Below are 12592 nucleotides of genomic sequence, written 5' to 3'. Positions count from 1 at the left end.
GTGTGACCAATGAAGAATTTGAGAATGGGAATTCAAAAGATGAATTTGTATTTATTTCTATTAAGGAAGATGATCTAGTACTAGTGAATTCTACAAGCTGCATTGTTGAGGAGAAAGCTTTGGCTGAAAATATTGAAGAGAAATATGAATGGGTAATTGATAATGGTTGTTCATATCATATGACCAGTGATAAAAATAAATTTATGAATATGGCGAGGTATGATGGTGGTATAGTAAGGTTTGGAGATGATAAAGCTTGTGTGATTCATGGTAGAGGTTCTATCTCTTTTGATGGTAAGAATAATATTGATGATGTCTTATATGTTGAAGGTTTGAAGCATAATATTTTGAGTGCTGGACAAATGGTTGATAAGGGATATGATTTGCAATTCAAGAATGGTAAATGCAAGTTTCTGAATGCCTCTAGTATAGAGATTACATTAGGGACAAAGACTAAAGGTAATATCTTTCACTTGAATGTCGGTGAGAAAAGTTGTTTGATTGCTTACATAGATGAAAGTTGGTTGTGGAATATAAGGATGTGTCATGTTAATTTTGACTGCATAATAAGGATAAATTCTACTCAAGCTATTAGAGATTTGCCTAATAGTGTGAAACCTTCTAATCTAGTATATAAAGAACAGTAGGACGGCTCCCCCTCCAGGGTAGTCTTGTTATCAGTTGCTCTGGTAGAGACAATTACTCCTAATACTATTGCTTCTTCTGAGGAAGTTCAAGAACATGAGAATCTATACAATCAGAAGACTTTGAGGTATGTGAAATTGAATCATTCAAAGAATTAGATTATTGGTGACAAAAACAAAGGTGTGATGACTAGGAGAAGGATTGTTGCTAAAGAGATATGTCTGATTTCGAATATTGAACCTAAATATGTTGTTGAAGCATGTAAGGATAAGAATTGGATAAAAGCTATGGATGAAGAGTTGAATCCGATTGAGAAGAATAACACATGGGAGCTTATTTTGAGAACTCAAGACAAGAATATGATTTCTACAAAATGGGTGTTTCAGAATAAACTGAATGAAGCTGGTGAAATTGTAAGAAATAAAGCAAGATTGGTATGTAAAGGATTCTGATAGACGAAAGTTATTGTAGTGAGGAGACCTTTTCTTTGATAGCTAGAATTAAAGTTGTTAGATGGTTGCTTGCATATGCTGCTTACAAGAATTTCAAGGTATATCAAATGGATGTGAAGTCAACTTTTCTAAATGGAGATTTGGAAGAGGAAGTTTACATTGAGCAACTAGATGGAATTTCATTATCAGATGAATGAGACATGGTATCTAGATTGAAGAAAGCACTATATGAATTGAAGCAAGCCCCTAGAGCCTGATATGCAAGATTGGACAAGTATTTGGTGAATTTGAGATTCTGTAAAGGTACTGCTGATAGTAATTTATACTTTAAGGTTGATAATGATAAAATTTTGATGGTTAAAATGTTTGTTGATGACATTACTTTTAGAGGAGATGATGATTTGAGTATGAAGTTTTCTAATGATATGCAAAAGGAATTTGAGATGTCTATGATAGGTGAGATGAAATTATTCTTAGGATTGCAAATTACACAGACTGGTAAAGACATTTTCATTTTTCTATCTAAGTATGTGAAGGAATTGTTGAAGAAATTTGGGTTAAATGATTCTAAACCTGTTAGCACTCCTATGGTGACTAGATGCAAGTTGTCTAAGAAAGATGAATCTCCAAAAGTTTATCATACTTTATATAGATCTTTGGTTGGTGGACTGTTATACTTGACTCAGACTAGACCAGATATTATGCATGTTGTTTGTCTTTGTGCTAAATTTCAAGCATATCCTAAAGAGAGTTAGGTTACTATTGTGAAGAGGATTTTCTGATACTTGAAGGGGACTTTTGATTATGGTTTGTGGTATCCAAAGAATGATTATTTCATGTTATTTCCTTATACCAATGTTGATTACCAGAAGAGCACTACCAGTGGAGATTTCTTTTTAGAGAAGAAGTTGGTTTCATGGGCAAGTAAGAAACAAGATGCTATATCTCTATCTACTGCTCAAATTGAATACATTGCTACTGCTAGCAACTATACTCAAGTAGTGTAGATGAAGCAAATGTTGAAGGACAATTGAGTTGTGTATGATGAGCCTACTATTATATACTATGATAATACAAGTGCTATTAATATTTTAAATAATCTGAAAATGCACTCTAAAACAAAGCATATATCAATTAAGTATCACATCTTGAGGGAGAAAGTCAGTGATGAAGAAGTCAAATTGGAGTATGTATCTACAAAGTATCAGATTGTAGATATTTTCACTAAGCCTTTTCCTATAGATACATTTGTCTATTTGAGAGACAAGTTAGGGTTATCTACCCCTCCTGATGATAACTAGATGCATTGAAATACATCAATCCGGTGGACTTCAAAGTGTTATCTTCTTATTCGGGTTGATGAGTTGGTGTTGCTACTTAGCCGAGGTAGTCAATATATGAGTTTATCATAAGGGGCAGAGATTGTTCTTCTTAGTGGGAGAGAAGAATGGTTTGTTTGTCTTTGGCATTGATGTCAAAGGGGGAGAGAAGCATGTGAAAAACTGCCTTATCTTGAATCTTTTTGTGCATGATTTTAGGGGGAGTTTGCTAGTGTTTATTTATTCCTTTACATTGATTATTTTTTACATTCATAAGTTGTCATCAATACCAAAGGGGGAGAAATGTTAGATATTGCTTCTCCTAGGATATGTTGTTGTCATTGATGTTAACATATTCCTATATTTTGGTGTTGCAGAGAGTTGTTGATCTGGTGTTTGTAATCAGTTTATCAACTAAAGATACTTCATTCTTTATTGATTGAATCATGATACTATGTGGTGATTTCATCGAGTTGTGGATTCTGGTATGGAGTTTGTCTTTTCAGTGTTCAGTGATGTAGTGTTCTGGTGTTTGATCTGTTATACTCTAGTATGATTATATATTGTGTTCCAGATTTGGGAGAGTGTTTTCAATGTTTATGTGTATCTTCATTTCAGATGGTTTGTGATTTGATTCTCCACAATTTATCTTTCTTGTCTGAGTTGCTTATGTTGAGTGTTCTTTAGTGTTAGTGTGTTGATCAATGAAGATTTGATTAAGTGGTGTTGGTGCAGCTATTGCGGATGGTTCTAACATGCTTATTGGTGTTTCCTAATCATGTTCTATTTGATTTTGTTGTTTGTATTAATCTTTGTGTGTGTTATTGAAGATATTATGGGTCTGGTGATATTCTTTGTGTTATTCGGTATTTTTGGTGGTGTAACGTGTTGTGGTTGATCTTGGCAAGATTTCTTGTGGTTCTATGCATTCAAAGAGTCAATTTGTGCTCATTCTATGTCATCTATAATAGAGTATTGGTCTGGTGGTTGATTTATGTATCATGTGGTGTAATTTTGTAATTAGGTGTTGAGGGTTTGGTCGGCCTTGTAGTCAAGGTTGATGATTTATATATATAGGTGTTATATTAATGTAAATTGGGTATGGGTGTTGTGTCTATATTTTCAGAGAGTAGTGTATGTGCGAATAAGATAATTTATCTTTTGGTGTGGTTTATTGAGTAGAGTGTGTTGTATGACAAATAATTGAGCTTAACCAGTACTATCATCAAGCATTAGGAGATGTTATTCTTTCAGTTCATCTTAACTGGATTGTAGTCCAAATATTATTGTAAGTTAGTGAACATTCCTTGAGGGTTTTAGCCTTCCACATCATTTTATTTTGAGTAGCGATCTCTAGGCACTGTGCATGAATGCATGTGCATTCCCCATTGTAATATTTACACATATTGTACTACAGAGTATCATCTTACTTTGGGTAGGTTTCCACTATGGTTTTTCCCTTAACCGGGTTTTCCATGTCAAAAATTATGGTGTTACATGTGTTGTTTTTATTGTGTTTATCTTTATTCTTGTTGTAGTTGATCAAATCTGAGATTGCACTTATACTGTTTAATCTGGTGAAAACTGATTCACCTCCCCCCTCTCATTTTTCCTTCATTGTTGTTGTCAGTAGTGAACTTGTGAAATTTTTGAAAAGATTAACAAGAAAAATTTTAGTTGTCAAGGGATGGAAAGAACACATATCATATTGAAAGGATTAGAGCATGGGGGAATCAAGGAATGCATACAATAAGGAAGCCATGCTAGAGGGGATGTTGTTGGAAATCTAAGTTATGTTTTCATTGATGTCAAACTTGTTCCTCTAGATGATAGAAAACTTGTTTTTCTAGATGTGGTCTCGTCTAGATATAGTATGTTGCTATGCAAAATACCATTGGTTACATGTGAGCTATCATTATGTTGTCATGCAAGTAAATGAAGTTTTCTCTATTTTGTTGTTGGTTATAGTTGGTGATAGGTGAGCTATTATCGTGTCATGTAAGTATATGAAGGTTTTTCTATTTTATATTATTGATTAAGGGTGTCAAAAATTGGTGTTTTCATTGAGTTTGATTGGTGTCCCAATTGATTTTATTGTAGATGATGATTAGAGATGTATGATGTCAATATGTGCTACTTGGTGTTGTTGTTGAGTTTGATTGTTGTCTTATTTTAGGTTGTGTTGTCCTTGGTGTTACTGTATGTTGTAGCAAATGTTCAGTGGTATATTTGGTCTAGTATCAAGTGTTTATATATTGCCATATTTCTTAGTGAAGATATCGTGCTTACACAGGGAGTTTCCAAAAGATTAATGTAGCAAAAGTTTCAATATGTACGAAGGAGTATTTAATGCCCTAGTGGAAGGATGTTTTGTTCCAGATTGTGAATAGTATGGTATGTAGACTTGGACATAATGTTAATGTTCTATGAATGGTGTACTATCAATATTTTAGGTCCTTTAGTTTCTTAAATGATGAAATTCGTTGTTGTTGTTCTTTGACAGTGAGAGTGTCTCTTAAAATAGTCTAGAATTTGCTTGGTGGCTTCTGGACAGGTGAATTGAGGTGTTACAATTTAAAGGAAATTCTTATTTGGTTCGTGTAGTGTCATAGTTTAAATATTTGGTGTTGTTTTTGTTCCACAAGGGAGTTATGCTAGTTTGTTCTTGATATGGTTAGTTGTGTTGGGTCTCAGTGTGCTCAGATGGATTATCTTATTTGGAGCATGCTTTTTTAGTGTGGATATGCTTTTGAGGTTGAGTTAGAATATTTTTTTAAGTCTCCCCATGGTGTGTGAAGATTCGCATTAGGTAATTTACATTGGAAGATTATTTTTGGTCGATTGGTTATTAAGCTCTATTGTTTATCTACATATTTTATTTGGAACTGATTTTGGAAGATGTGTTAGGGTATGCAGTTCATTGGAATCAACTTAGAAGGATGTATGGTGCTGATTTTGGGTTCCCTCTTTCTCTTGGAGTGGACTGCATTGGATATTATTGGTCTGGATGACCTAGTTTATGTAATTTATATACTTTATTTTGGGTTTAAGTAGTTGAGAGTTTTGATGAATATATTTGTATATAAGGATGAGTAAATGTATGTGTTGATGTGTACAAAAGACTGAGATGTGTTTGAAATGATGTTATGTGGATGTGAAAGATATACAAAAGGATTTGATGGAAAAGGTGTGCAAAAGCTAGTTGAGAAGGGCTTTGACTATGTTTGATAATAGAGTTTGAGATTAGATGTATGGGTGAACTCACAATACTAGTTCCCACTTTTTGACCAACTTTGACACTTAGATGAGCATTTTGCGAAAAACCTTCACTTTCCGACACCTATAACTTTTAAATCGTTAAGAATTTGAAGATGATGTAAACTAGTGATTTGTAACATCCTTTTTGTAGATTCTAAATATATTTTTTTCAAATTTTTTTGAATAAAATTTTATTGATTTTTCCATCTCCCTCAAAAGTAGTTTTTTACAAGAAACAACATTTTTTAAGAGTGATGTGCATCCCGAAACGTATAAATTTTTTTCTATAAATGATAAAGACTTATCTCTTTTAAATTTTGGTTTGTAACATCAATACCCAGGGCATACAGTTGGTTTGATAGTGATATGTTGAATATTTTTATTTTATTAAGTTTTGAAGTCTGACTAATTATAATTTAGATATAGGTGTACGTTTGAACACATAACTTGCTCTATATATATCGAAATTAAGTTTTATTTTTTTTGTTAGAAAGAAGACATCAATACCTAGGGCATAGATATTTTTTAGAATTTTTTTGAATTAGTTTGGTATTTTTCCCAATGCATTGAACAAAGAAGTTCATGTTCGGTGAAAAACCTACATTCATAAAAAAAAAAATAAAAATATATTAATAAACTTAAATATATAAAAAACTATACTATTTGGAAAGCTTATAATAAGGACTAAATCCTTAAGAAAATAAAACTTCTAAATGAATTCATTTGACCCCTCAAAAGCTAATGTAAAATTGGTTTTTTATCATCATTTGATAGATGCAAAGGAGACTCCATTGCAAGTATGATTTAGAAGTAGAGAGGTTCTATCCAAGAAATTTTGATCTAAGAGCCTTTGATCTAACTCTCTTGAATTAATTACTTCAAATGGGACCTCTTAAAGCTTAAATAATTATATTTTCCAAAAAATGTATGATTTCAGCAAAAATCAAGATGTACCAAAAAGTGGGAACCAGCTTTGTGAGTTCACCCGTATTTGACATGATATTGGACACTTGATACAAAGGTTCAAGGTTAATTTCATGATCAGGTGATCTTATTCATATTTTAGTTTATCTATTCCTACTAGAAGATAGTGTGTCTCTTTTGGCACCCCTATGTATCTTTCCCTAAGGTTGTGCACCTTAGCTAACAAGTTCAAAGACATGATCTCCTTGACTTATGGCCTAATCATTGTAATCATTTATATCTATATTGTGAGTGTGATTCTCATCATGGTTTTTCCATGTAAATATAATGCTCATGAATTAATTGTGTTTTGTGCTTTCATGATTTCATTAAAGAGATATGGTAGTTGTGGTTTGAAGTTTAATAGATAAAAAATAAAGATGTGCTAGAAATCCGAATTAATTGATGCCTCCTCTCAGTCCTATTGTATATTCAACAATTGGTATTAGAGTGTAGTCCCTTCTTGGGAAGTCTAACTTCTTGAGGGGGATCCATAATCACACAGTATTTGAATTTCGAAAGAACTAAAGTTTGAAGGTACGAATTGCTCTTATTGGAAAGAAATAATGTAATTTCACTTAGAGTCTCTACTAAAGGGAATGTGGGATATTATCAAGATTGGTTATACTACTTCAGAAAATGGTCCTCCATAGACTCTAGATGAGAGAAAAGATTTTGAGAATAATACAAAAGGCTAGGGTTGATATTGTCAGTTACTTAAGTGATCAAATGTTTGGTAGAGTTGTGGGATTGAAGACTACTAAATAAATTTGGGACAAGATAAGAAGTATATATGAAGGTGATCCAAAGTCAAACAAAAATAAATGAATAAATCTGAAGCACAAATTTGAGAACCTAAGGATGTTTGATGATGAGCGCATTGAAGAATATATACACAGGTTAAATGAAGTTGTAAATGCTATCAAAAGTGTTGGTGGAAAAATAGAAGAAAATGATTTTGTGAGAAAAGTGTTGCTGACACTGCCGAAACCCTATAAGCCTAAGAGGTTTTCTATTGAGGAGAGTCATGATCTAGATAAGCACGCACTAGAACAACTTCTTGGTTCACTATATTCTTTTGATATTACTAGAATGGGTGATATCAAAAAGGAAAGGAGAGAAGTGAAATTCAATGTTTCAAATAAGTTTGAAGATGAATTGGAAGCAAGTGAAGAGATGGCTGAGCTTGAAGCACACTTTGTAAAAAGACTAAAAAGAGGAACCAAAAAGTACAAAGGTAAGTTATCTCTAAAATGCTTTAATTGTGGTATAATTGGTCATCATGATTTTAGATGTATGTATATAAGGAATTTTACAAAAGATTTGATGATGATGAAAGGAAGGATAGACACAAAAGTAATGACAAAAATAAGAAGATAGATGATAGAGACAAATGAAAAAGAGGCTTTTGCTCAATGATGACACACTTATCTAAAATAAAGATGGTGATGATTCAAAAGAATTCTTGTTCTTGGCTATAAAAGAGAAGGATAAAGGAATGTCTGAAAGACGATGGAATATGAAGAACAATAGAAAGCTTGTAAAAGGAAAAACTACTTTGCACGCTAAAGTGAAATCAAAGGCTTGGATTATTGACTCTAGACGCTCAAATCACATGACAAGAGATAAAGGAAAGTTTATTAAACTTGAGAAGTATGATGGAGGATTAATGAAATTTTTAGGAGGGGAAGTTGCACCTAGTTGTGGAAAAGGAAGCATTACAATTGATAATAAGCATAAGATTCACTATGTCAAAGGTCTGAGACATAATTTGTTGAGTGTAAGTTAGATATAAAGTTAAGGCTTTGGGGTCATATTTAAAGAGTCTAGATGTGTGATCAAAAGATAAACTACCAAGAAATTAGTTACAAAAGGTATGAGAACTTATGGAAATGTCTACTATGTAAATGATAATATTGGAAGCAATTATTTGTTGGAACAAGTTTGTGGAGAATAGAATCAGACTAAGACTGCACCTAAACCTAAGAATGAGGTTATTCATCTTGTTGTAGAATAAAAGAAATCTCTAGAAGTTAAAACTTGGACAAAGATGGTTGAAGAGGATTTTAATCATATAGAGGAAAGTCAGACATTAGAACACGTAACCAAAGCGGTAAAAAAGAGTGAGATATGAACCAAGAGGATGTTCATGAATAGGCTAAATGAAGATGGTAAATAAATAAAAATATAAAAAAGGAATTAAATCAAGATGAACTTAATATGGTCTAGAATAAAAGGTATATTAGGGAGTTTTTTGCTCTTCCTTTCAATGGTAATTTTTTGGATGCAATAAATTTAGATATAAAATAAGTAAGTGAAAACGTTAGAAGGGGTCACATTGATTTAACAAACAATGTTATGCTTGTAATAAGTTTTGTCATAAAGCTAATGTGTGAAGAAGTAGAATAATATAGAATGGAAATAGGAAAGCAAGGTATGGTAGGCATGTTCAATCTTTTAATGGATATTGCTTTACTTATGGTATGTATAGGTACAAGGCCGTTGAGTGCAGGTTTGATGGAAGATTCAGAAGGATTGGTGATTACCAAATGAATGGAAGTGGATGGAAGCAAGGTTTGGTATGCTATAACTGTAACAAGATTGGGCATATTGCTAAGTATTACAAATAAACGAATGAGAAGTCTATTGATCGAAAAAAGAATATTGATTTTAAAGAAAATTTGACGATACTATGGATGAATCAATTAGATGAAGATACATTTATGAATGGATCTACACCCTTAGTTGGTGTTCATTCCTCTAGGAACTAAGCACAATGTTGTGTCTAGGGGGAGATCTACCTAAAATTCTTATGAAACCCCTAAATATTTGGGTGTTGAATTGTCTTCACCATTGTTGACTAATAAAGAGTTCTTAGGAAGCTTGTTCTCCCAATGTAATTTTTAGATAAATATGTTGAAGAGGTGACCTAGATATGGAATCAATCTGAAATGCAGATAAGAGATGAATTTTTAGATGGTGGTAGATTGATTTCTTGGAGCAGTAGATAAAAAATACTTTGCGGTAATTCCTTGTGGTGCTCAGATCATCATATGAAGTAAACTCTTAAAATCATTAAGAAGGAGACTCAAAGCTTATCTTTTGTCTCCTAGACTGGTGCACTGGCTACTTTCAAGGGGAGAAATGTAGTATATGTTTCCTTAGTTTCAAGAAAGTGGTTGCAAATGAGACTTGTCCTTGTCAGGGGGAGTATTGCATGTTTCAGAGGAAGATAATCTGCCAAGATAAGATAGTTTAGAGGAATATTACAAGGGGGGAGAGATCTTCGAAGGAAGGTGACTATCTTCAAATGTGTTCCCTTTGTTTTTGATGTCAAAGGAGGATAGATTTCAGTAGAAGATGGTATAAGTATTTCCATCAATGACAAAGGGGGAGATTATTGAAAATTTGAGTTATGTTGTCGTTGATGTCAAATTTGTTAATTTGGATGTGGTATGGTCTAGATATAGCCCTATATATTGGCATTGATATCAAACTTGTTGGTCTGGATGTGGTCTTGTCCATATATAGTCTTATGTTGTGCAAATTACTATCAAGGTGACAGATGAGTTGTCATTATTTTGTCATGCAAGTATATGAAGGTTTCTCTATTTTTATTTTGGTACAATTTTGTGATAGGTGAGCTAATATTGTGTTGTCATGCAAGTATATGAAGGTTTTTCTTTTTTGTACTATTGATTAAGGGTTTCAAAAATTGGTCTTGTTGTTGAGTTTGATTGTCGTCTTATTTTAGTTTTTTGTGGGAGATGATCAGAGACATATGATGTTAATATATATTTCTTGGTGTTGTTATTGAGTTTGATTGTTGTCTTAGTTGAAGTTGTGTTATAATTGATGTTACCAGTATTTGGTATCAGATATTTAGTGGTATATTTAGTCTGATATTGGGTGTTCAAAAGTTGTCATATTTCCTCATGAATATTTTGAGCTTACGTGAGAAGTTTTTGGAAGATAAGTGTAGCAAGAGTTTCAATATGTAGGAAAGAGTATTTAATGTCCTAGTGGAAGAATGTTTTGTTCCAAATTGTGAAGATTATGGTGTGTAGACTTGGATATAATGTTAATGCTCTATGAATGGTGTACTATCAAGTTTGTAGGTCCTCTGGTTGCTCATATGATGAGATTGGTTGTTGTTGTTCACTATCAGTGAGAGTGTATGTCAGACTAGTCTAGAATTTTCTTGGTGGCTTCCAAATATGTGAATTCAAGTGTTGTGATTTGGAGGACATTCCTATTTGGTTTGTCCAACATTCTAGTTCATATATTTGTTGTTATTTATCTTGCAAGTGAGTTATGCTAGGTTGTGCTTAGTATGGTCAATTGTGTTGGGTCTCAGTGTTCTTAGATGGATTATCTTGTTTGGAGTCATGCTTTATTGGTCTGAATATGAATTAGAGGTTGAGTTAGTATAATTTTTTAGGTATCACTATGGTGTGTGGAGATCTGCATTTGGTAATTGGCATTGGAATATGCTTTTGGGTCAATTGGTTACCGAGTTTTATTGTTTATCTACACTTTTCATTTGGAATCAGCTTTGGAATATGTGTTAGGTATTTAGTTCATTGGAATCAACTTATAAGGATGTGGGGTGATGATTTTGGGTCTCTTGTTTCTCCTGGAGTGGACCACATTGGAAATTATTGGTCTGGATGACCTAGTTTATGTAATTTTATATACTCAATTTTGGGTCAACCTAGTTTAGAGTTTTATTGAATATCTTAGTATATGGATGATTGAATATATATATTGAGGTGTACAAAAGAGTGGGTTGAGTTTGAAATGATGTAATGTGGATGTTAATGACATGTAGAAATATTTGATGGAAAATGTGTGCAAAAGTTAGTTGAGAAGATCTTTGACAATGTTTGGTAACAAAGTTTAAGATTAGATGTATTTTACATGATAATAAACACTTGATATAGAGTTTCAAGTTTAATTTCATTATTAGCATATCCTATTCATTTTTCATCTCAATTATTCCTACTGAAACATAGTGTCTCTCTTGGCAGCTCTATGTATCATGCCTGAAGTAGTCAATTTTAGTTGTGTAAGTCCTTGTATCTTGCTCTAAGATTGTGAGAGGTTTAGCTAGAAATTATAAAGTAGTGAGCTCCCTATCCTATGGCCTAATCATTGTGATCATTTATATTTATATTATGAAAATGATTCTCACCGCGGTTAAACTCTTCTTGGATTTTCCATGTAACTCTGGTGTCCATGAGTTGATTATGTTTTATGCTTTCATGATTTAATAAAATTAATATGTTAGATATGGTTTGAAGTTTAACGGATAAAAACTAAAGATGTTTTAGAGATTTAGACTGATTAAACCCCTCTCACTCCTATTGTGTGTTCAACAAATGTGAGATGGGGGAAGGAATACAAGGGAAACTTGATAAAGAAAAGGTTTTAAGGAAATTACAATCAAAATGTTGGGATGGGACATTCTATTCATGGTACAAAGTTAAGGTAAGTTTGACATTTTGACGTTGATAAATTATATATATAAATTGGTAGTTTTTTTAGACTTTTGAGAGTTGATGGAAATGGGTACAAGTAGTTGAGGGTAAGGTCAAAAGTTCACCCCTGTAATACTTATAAACCTTTTAGAGAGAAAGGGATTAGAGTTTAGGGAGAAAATATGAAAGGAATGAGTATCAAGGGATGGGTATGTGTAGGATCATGAGGGGCCATAAGTGGCAATATTTTGACTAAAATCTTGATTGATAGGCTAATTGAAAAACATCTATAACTTTCAAACGATATCACTTTTTTTGAATCCAAAACATGTGTCACATTATATTCTTCTTATAATATAGGATTAGAAAAAATTGAATGTCATAAAGTTTTTACCAAGTTTTAGTGGTCAGACATATGAGTTTTTTATATATTTAAAAAGTTGTAGTAAAAATATCATAACTAATTATCTATTTC

Source organism: Cryptomeria japonica, chromosome 8 (genome assembly GCF_030272615.1).
Source record: "Cryptomeria japonica chromosome 8, Sugi_1.0, whole genome shotgun sequence".
NCBI classification, from domain to species: Eukaryota; Viridiplantae; Streptophyta; class Pinopsida; order Cupressales; family Cupressaceae; genus Cryptomeria; species Cryptomeria japonica.
The sequence above is the reverse complement of the archived record's forward strand: the minus strand, read 5'-3'. Positions refer to the sequence as shown.